Raw genomic sequence first — 8,247 nt, 5'->3', positions numbered from 1 at the left:
GCATGTGGCTCACGAGCCGCGGTTTGCCGACCCGACCACGGGTAGGACGACCCAAGGGGACAGGTTTGCATGCAAGGAGCGCAAGGTCTCTGGTGGAGGAGGAAGGCAGGAGGGGAGAAAACGTGCTGACTCATGGCTACACTGCATTTGTGTCGCACACGGTCAATCCTCCTCACTAGATCTACCCAAAGACACATAAAAAGGGGGCAAGTGAGGGAGGAATGAATGCCAGCCTTTCCAATAGGTGGGCATCATCCAGAGCAACGCTGTTTGGCTTTACATTCTATCACAATCAATTCAACTGATTAAAGCTATAAAGAAGGGAGGCAGGAAAGGCAAATAGAAGACAGGAAAACCCTGTTTGCAGGTATATATAGTAGAAAAAAATGCTGAGGGTCATAGTGGCTCACAGGCCAGCTTAAGGCTTCCAAAGGTCAGATAAGCACATTCCCAGAAAGAGATGAGAGGGCAGGTCTGATCCCACCAGGAAACAACAAAGATGTCCCAGCAAACAGGATCATGGGTTACGGAGTTGAGAGAAGAGAAGGCTGTCGTTAGTGACGGCCTGCTGGGATGCAAAGGATTCTGACCTAGAGCAACAGGCACAGGGCCCGGGGGAGAGGGTCACACAACCCAGTTTGAATCCAGCTCAAGCAACTCTCTTTACCTTCCAGAGCCTTGCTTACTTTTCTGTAAAATAGGGATAGTGACAGCTGCCTTGGCAAGTTGTAGAAACTGGTAAAAATATATTTAAAGTAGAGCTATCCTATGGCCAAGCTATTCTATTCCTGGGTATTTACACAAAAGAAATGAAAACATTTGTCCATCTAAAATCCTGTACATAATATTCATAGCAGCCTTTTATTATTCATAAAAGCCCAAAAGTGAAGCAACCCAAATGCCCATCAACTGCTGACTGAATAACAAGATGTGGTAGGTCCATACAGTGGAATATTATTTGGCAATAAAAAGGAACGGAGTACTGACAGCGGCTACAACATGCACGAGCCCTGAAAACACCATGCTAAGTGAGCAGAGCCAGTCACCAAGGAACATGTATATTATGATTCCATTTTTGTGAAAAAATGGGTAAATGTGCAGAGACAGAAAGTAGGTTAGTGGTTGCGAGGGGCTGTAGGGGGAATGCGCAGTGAGTGCTAATAGGTATGGGGTTTCTTTTTCAGGTGATGAATATATCCTAAAAAATAACAGTGGTGATAGTGATGATTACACAACTATGTGAATATACTAAAACTTTGAACTGTACAATTTGAAGGGGCGAATTGCATAGGATGTGAATTACAATTCAAAAAAGACATAACTATATATAAAATCCAGCCAGTGGCTTCCACATAAAAAGCATATAGAAGGTACCTGGCCATTGTCAGCTGTAACAGAAGATCCTTTCTCCTTATTTGCTGGGAAGATGCAAGAGGAGCAAGCAACCTGGGGACCTAAATGCCCTCCTAAGCCGGTCTCCCACAGGTAGAGGCTTCAGGTTTCCCTGGGTGGCCCATTCCCAAGTGGGACGAGAAGGGGCCCAGAGAACAGAGTCAGCCCAGCAGGGTGTGGGTACCTTGTGCAATGCCAGGGCACACCTGCAGTGCTTCCCAGACCTTGGGCAGCCCAGCCCTGCAGCAACCGGCGGCTGCTGGGTGAGGGGCCTATGTAAGAGGAGCCCACGCCCAGCCGCCACAGGAGAATTTGGCCTTGACCTCTGCTAAAGCCACACTTCCCTAGCGCTTGCCGCCTTGGCTGGCAACACATTGATAAATGCCTTGGCAGCTCTGCAGGAGATGTGTTTCAACAGGGCGGCTCGCCTGCAGAGGGCTAAACCGGGTCCAGAGTGTTTGCAAAGGCTGGAGGCCCCCATCCCCTTCATTTCTGTCCCCTCCTCAGAAGACAAGCCCTCCCTTCCAGCCCCAATTCTGCTGACCTGGGAAGAGTCTGGAATGGGACTTAGGGATATGGGCAACCTTGGCTCCCGTGCCCATGGCAGACCTTCCATAGCAAAGTGACCGCAGGCCATGGGAGGTGGGGCTGAGTGCCCACCTCCATCACCCTGCACGCGGAGCCTTCGCTGCAAAGCCAGGAGCCTGCCTGGCGAAGCATCTTAATGCTTCTTGGCAGAGGCACCGCTGCTCTGGGGGCAACAACTTTGGGGCCCTGCAGGACACTTGGTGTCCGTGGTCCTGGCCCCCTTATTACTAGTAGTGCCCCGAGTGGTTCAGCCCCAAATAAGCCCCCTACCCACTTTCCAAATGCCCTGAGGGGACACTGCTCCAGGGCACGGGGGTAGGAAGTAGTGTTTTGGTGAGCTCCAGGGGCCTCCAGCCCTGACCAGTGGTGTGATGATAGAAAAACAAACAGTTTTCCAGAAAAAATTCTCCCATGATGCCCATTTTAAGGATGGCTGCACTGAACAACTAACTGGGTTGTGGGCTCAATCCCCAGTAGGGGGCGTGCAGGAGGCTGCCAATCCATGATTCTCTCTCATCATTGTTGTTTCTATCTCTCTCCTTGCCTCTCTAAAATCAATAAAAATATATTTTAAAAAAGAAAAATGAAGAGTATTTCACTGAACAGCAATGCTGCTGAGTTAATGCCAGGTGAGCACAGGGCCGGAAGCTGCCTGCTCCTCACACTCCACCCAGACTTGGTGGCAGGCCCTGCCCCCCACTGTAAGGGGCTGAAGGACCAGCTCAGCCCTCCTAGCCTTTCCCCGCCTGCAGCTCCTTCATCCCCAGGCGGTAGGCTTCCTGCTGCCCTGCCCAGGGGACCTTGCATTTCCAAGAGTGGCAACAAAAGGAAGAAGGCAAAGGATCCCAGACCTGGGCGTGAGCTGACCAGGCGGCCCTGCAAGACCAACACAGCAGACAGGGCAGCTGGCACGCGAAACAAGAGGTGTGAGCCCTGTTACCATGAGGGAGGGCTAGGGAAGGAGGAGGAGGTGGTGCAAGCAAGGAGGGAAGCAGGGAGGGTGGGTGGGTGGGAAGAGATCAGCCAAAGAACTTGTATGCATATATACATAGCCCTTGGACACAGACAATAGGGTGGTGAAGGCCTGGGGCAGGCTAGAAGGGGCTAACGGGGCATAAAAGGAGGCTGTAACACTTTCAACAATAAAGAAAAAGGAACCCTGAAGGAAAAATGTATTCAGACTGTTCCCAGGTTGGGGCAGGGAGAGGGGCAGGAGGTCCCTGGTGCGGGGTTGGGGTGGGGTAAGGGGGAGGTGTAACGGATTTGTTCACTATCCTGATTGTACTGTTGCTTTCACCTGCAAACCTACCAAACTGTGTATCTTTAAACACACGCCATTGACCGTGTGTCAATTATACCTCACTGAAGCTGCGAAGCATCCTCCAGGCACACTGGGAGACTGGACTTGAGTATTTGGCTGGACACAGGGACCCAGCAGATTGGAGCAAGCTGGTCCTGGCCTTAGGAAGAACCAGGAAAAGGGTATCTGGGGGAGGGAGGGAGGGAGATGAGGTGGGATGATGGGTCTTCTCTTGCTGCCCACCTCCAATCCGCCTGGACTGCAGGGGCCCCTGAGGGGTGAAGGGAGGAGGAGAGGAAATGGTTATATAAGCAGGCTCAGCAAGCCTCAGACTGCCCAGGATTGTGGAGTGAGGATGAAGGTGATATAATTGGAATCAGAGCTTTAGCGGAACCAGGAAACAAGAGGAGATTTAAATACCAGGATGCAAAGTTTACCAAAGGGATAGGATAGAGGGAGGAGAGAAGAGGGAGGAGGGAGGAGGAAGGCAGGAGGAGGGAGGAGGGAGGAGGGAGGAGAGGTAGAGAATGTGGGGAGGGAGCTTTGCAGAGAAGGGTGGAGGAAGGGTCAGGACTGAGGAGGAAGGGGGAGGGAGAGCTGAGGAGGAGGGAGGAGGGTTTGGAGCAGGGAAAGGGGTGGGGAAGGGCAGAGCAGGGGGAAGCAGGAAGAGGAGGAGGAAGAGGGAGGGAGGAGGGCTGAGAAGGCAGGAAAGGCGCTGACACAGCAGGGCCAGGAGAAGTTCACACAGTGGGCTCCTGAGAAGATGCCTGGAGGTCACCAACACCTTCCAGGCAGCCAGGATGGAAAGGGGAGGTGTTTCTGGAAATAAGCCCAGCTTGGGTGGAGGCTAGAGAGAACCCTGGTCCTTGACCTGGCCTGCAGTGCTTGGGGCGGGGCGGGGTGGGGAGGATGCATCTCAGAACTGCACTGATAGGGACCCTGCCTGCACAGCCGTCCCTAAGCTCCTGGGGGATGCTTTTCACATGAGGACTGAGTCTAGGGCAGCCCCCCCACCCCCACCCCAACTCCAGCAGGAGCTTGGCTCTAGCGCTCAGTAAAGTGAAGGGCACGTTGCCTGGAGCCCGTGCTACCTAGAAAGTGCCTGCAGAACTGGGTGGTAAAGCGGATTTCCTTAGCCCCCATCCTCCCTTGCTCTCAACAGGAGTCTGGAGGCTCCTGGGGTTTGATTTTATGCCTAGACAAATGTTACCTCTTCCTCCTCCCCTCAGGAAGTAAAACCTTCCCCCCAAATATTTGTCAGAACACAATATTGATAATGACACTCGACCGTTAGAAAGTCATTCCTTTGAGTCCATCTGAGGCTAGGAGACTGAATGAAGTAACTTGCTCATGACTCCACAGCCTGGGCCCTTTACAGCTGAGGGGAGCAGTGGGGTGCCCTGAGGGTGAAGCACCCAGAAACAGCAGCAGCAGGCTGATGTGGGGGGATTGTAAGGTCCAGGGGCTGGGATTTTCTCATGCAGGGGAAACCTAGAGCAGGGAGGTGGGAAATAAGAAATGGACAGAGGAACCTTGCAGGAGGGAGATTTCAGCGCAAGGAGGCTCGCCTGGCGGAGCAGGTCCAGGGGGGGCAAGACACACACAAGGAGGTGCCGCACAGACCTCCAGGCTCATGTGGTCTAAGGACCCCCTTTCACAGTCAAGGCAACTGAAGCTCCAAGGGAAGGACTTGCTCCCCGTGGGTCTGGGACAGAGGGGCCAGAACACAGGTTCCCGACTCGCTGCCCAGATCTCTCTTCTCTGTGTCAGGGCTCAGCACGCATCGCACCGCCAAGTCAGAGGACCTGGGGCGGGACCAGGAATGTGAGCGGGAAGGTCAGCAGCACCAACACGAGGGAGCGCCCTCAAGAGATGCCAGAATGAACCCCAGGCCGATGCTGGGAAACCGAGGCACAGAGTTTTGCACGTGCCCTCAGGCGATCTCATGGGCAAAGCTGCCTGGCTCAGAGTTCTGCAGGCAGGGCCTTCGGGGCTTGGCTGGGCCTCCCTCCCCTTTGTCCTGCTCCACCTTCTCCGTTCTCACTGATGCTGGACTTGCTCCTTGCCACGGGTCAGGAAATGACCAGAGCTGTTAAATGTCCCTGAAATGCTGTGTAAAAAACGGGGAGAGGGGAGCCCTGGGTGGGGGTGGGAGGGACAGTGAGCTATAGCTAGACAAAGCCCTGGCAGGAGCTATTCCTCAGAAGGTTCTGGAGTGGGGAAACTTCCCAAAGGTGAAAAGCTTGGAGGGAAAGACCACACTTCCCAGGATTGGGTGGGGGGAGGGAAAGTGGTCCCAGCAATAGCCTTGGGGCACTGTCGGGAACCGGCCAGAGGTAGCAGTCAGAATGGAGGGCCAGGGGAAAAGCAAGAGACCAGGGACATGCCAACGCCTGCAGCCCTGAGCAGAGGGACCCCGGCTAGCCAGCCCTGTCCCACCCTTGGTTTCCCAATCCTAGCCACCCGCAGAGCCCCTTCCCTTCCTAGAATTGGAAACACCCACAAGTTACTTCCGCCATTAAAAATGATGCGTATGCCCGGATGGTGTTGCCCAATGGTTGAGCATCGACCCCTGCACAAGAGGTCTCTGGCTCAATTCACAGTCAGGACACATGCCCAGGTTGTGGGCTCATCCCTAGTAGGGGACATGCACGAAGCAGCTAATTAATGTGTCTCTCTCACTGATGTTTCTATCCCTCTCCCTCTCCTTTCCTCTCTCTGAAATCAATACAAATGTATTTTTTAAAAAGTACACTTGTGAACAGTTTATAACTAGAAAATGTTCATGAAGATGAGTGAAAAAGCAGGATGAAAAATTGTAAACCATATAATCACTGCGTTGCAACACACACACACACAGACACACACACACCATACACACCACACATACACACAGACACACATACTACACACACACACCACACACACACCACACACCACACACACACACACACACACACACACCACACACACCACACACACACACACATACACACACACACACACCCCATGCATGGAAAGGGAGGAGGAGGGATGCAGCCAAATGATGAATGGGGCCTGGGATGAGAGATGTGCTACGTGGAGGAGCAGGAGAAGGACTGTAGCTGTATATTTTCTAGATGCTCTATACTGAGCATGCATTACTGCTATAATGGACACAAATGCATGTTATTTATGGGAAGGAGAAAATATACTAAATTTTCCACAAAAAAAAATTAAAAAAGAGGCACCTTATGTGCAGATAGTAACTCACCTGCAAACAGCTACCCTGTCCACACTTGTCTACCTTTTCCCCAGATTCAGGGAACGTGGCTGCCTCCTATTCCCCAGACATGGTGCTGAAAGGGCATAGACCACTCAGCCCAAAGGGAACTGCAGGCTGGAGGGATGGCCCCATTTCACAGCGTAGGAGACTGAGGGACAGAGAGGTAAAGTGACTTAACCACAGGCCCATGGGGCATGGTTAGTGGGAGAGACCATGGATCCTAATATAAACTCAGTGATCATTTCCATTTACTGCTTTATAGCATTTATCACCACCACCAGCACCATCATCATATCATCATCATCATCATCCATGGGCACAGTACTACTGTCCCACTTTTTGTGTCTCTTACACACAGTCTTTGGGGTCCCTCACAGTCCCCTACCACACTGCTTGGAGGGTGGACGCCTTGTGACCTCCTCGACCACATATATCTGCTGTCCACACCCCGCCTGCCCTGTCCACTCACCTGGATTGAAGAGCGGAGCTTTAAAAGCCCTTGGTTGCTGGCGCCTCTATGCAGCCTGCAGTGTGTTTCTAAGAGGCATGCTCTTTAGGGAGCTAATTACCCAATTAGTGCATCTAGAGGAAGGCTTAAGTTATGAGGCTGCTAATAATGCAAAAACCCATGAAACAATTGTGCGAGGCAGCTCCTTGCTGTCAGGCTTGTTGTCTACGTCAAATTATTAATTACGGTTTTTAATCACTCCTTTTCCTGTCAGAACCCCTGAGGTTTGATTCTCCGCACCGTTTGGCCTTCCTAGAATACACGGCCCTGAATGTCTTTCTTCTCCAGGGCGACAGGGAGAATGGCTCCATCTAGCCAAGCTGCCTTCCCTTCTGCTCAGATCCGAGAGCACCTGCAGCGATCAGCCAGGCTGCGGAGGCCGGGCCACTGTGCCAGCGGTCACTGTCCTGTGGAGGGCGTGCTTGGACAGGATGACCCACGGAGGGGGTCCAGGTTGGGGGTGGGGGAGAGCGCCTAGACCCGGGGGCAGGGGGAGCCGCATAGCACATTGTTAGCCATCTGATGGGCTGTCAGGAGAGGAGAGAGAGGGTCTGACTCTGTTGCTTCGTGGACAGAAGGGTCCATGATAACGTTATGTGGAGGTTTGATTGGGTTTCCTAGAACGACTTTCTGAGAATTGGAGCTATGCCAAGGATGGTGTGAGCTGCCTGGGGGGCAAACCTGCCTCCGGCTGCTGGACCCCCGACCTTTGAGGTACAAAAAGACTCCCCCTGTTTTGTGCCTCCCCCCCCCCCAACCTGATTGTAGGTATCTTGGTCTGTCTGCCACCCCCACTCCCACCCGAGGCCAAGACTGTGCCTAACTCATGCCTGTGTCCCCAGCCCCCCTCACAGCTCCCCGGACAGGTGTTCAATGATCGTTGGTGGCTTTGAGTCAGAATAGAAAACAAGCCCAGATTCAACAAATCATAAATCCTTTTGCATCTCAACACAGATACAAAGTGGACTATTCGGATTGGGGAGATGTCAGTGGGGATTTATTTCTCAGGCTTTAATTTTTTTCCCTAAGGAGTAGAATGAATTCATGCAATATTTGTGAAAATAACAATGAATTTAAAAATTAAAAACGTGGGGGGGGGCCATAGGGGGAGAAAAGAGGGACATCTGTAATAGTCTCAACAATAAAGATTAAAAAAATTAAAAATGCAATATGAAACTTCAAAAGAGTCATTAG

At 52.2% G+C, this 8,247-nt stretch overlaps 1 protein-coding gene across 1 annotated transcript in view; it reads right to left on the bottom strand.

The window, feature by feature from the left end:
* Nucleotides 1–8,247, bottom strand: part of ZBTB7C (zinc finger and BTB domain containing 7C) — a gene marked incomplete at its 3' end in the record, with an annotated part of 214,710 nt that overhangs the window by 56,641 nt on the left and 149,822 nt on the right. The window lies entirely within an intron of this gene.

The sequence above is a fragment of the Myotis davidii genome, unplaced genomic scaffold, assembly GCF_000327345.1.
Source record: "Myotis davidii unplaced genomic scaffold, ASM32734v1 scaffold378, whole genome shotgun sequence".
In the NCBI taxonomy this organism is placed as follows: domain Eukaryota; kingdom Metazoa; phylum Chordata; class Mammalia; order Chiroptera; family Vespertilionidae; genus Myotis; species Myotis davidii.
This window is presented reverse-complemented; position numbering and strand designations above follow the sequence as displayed.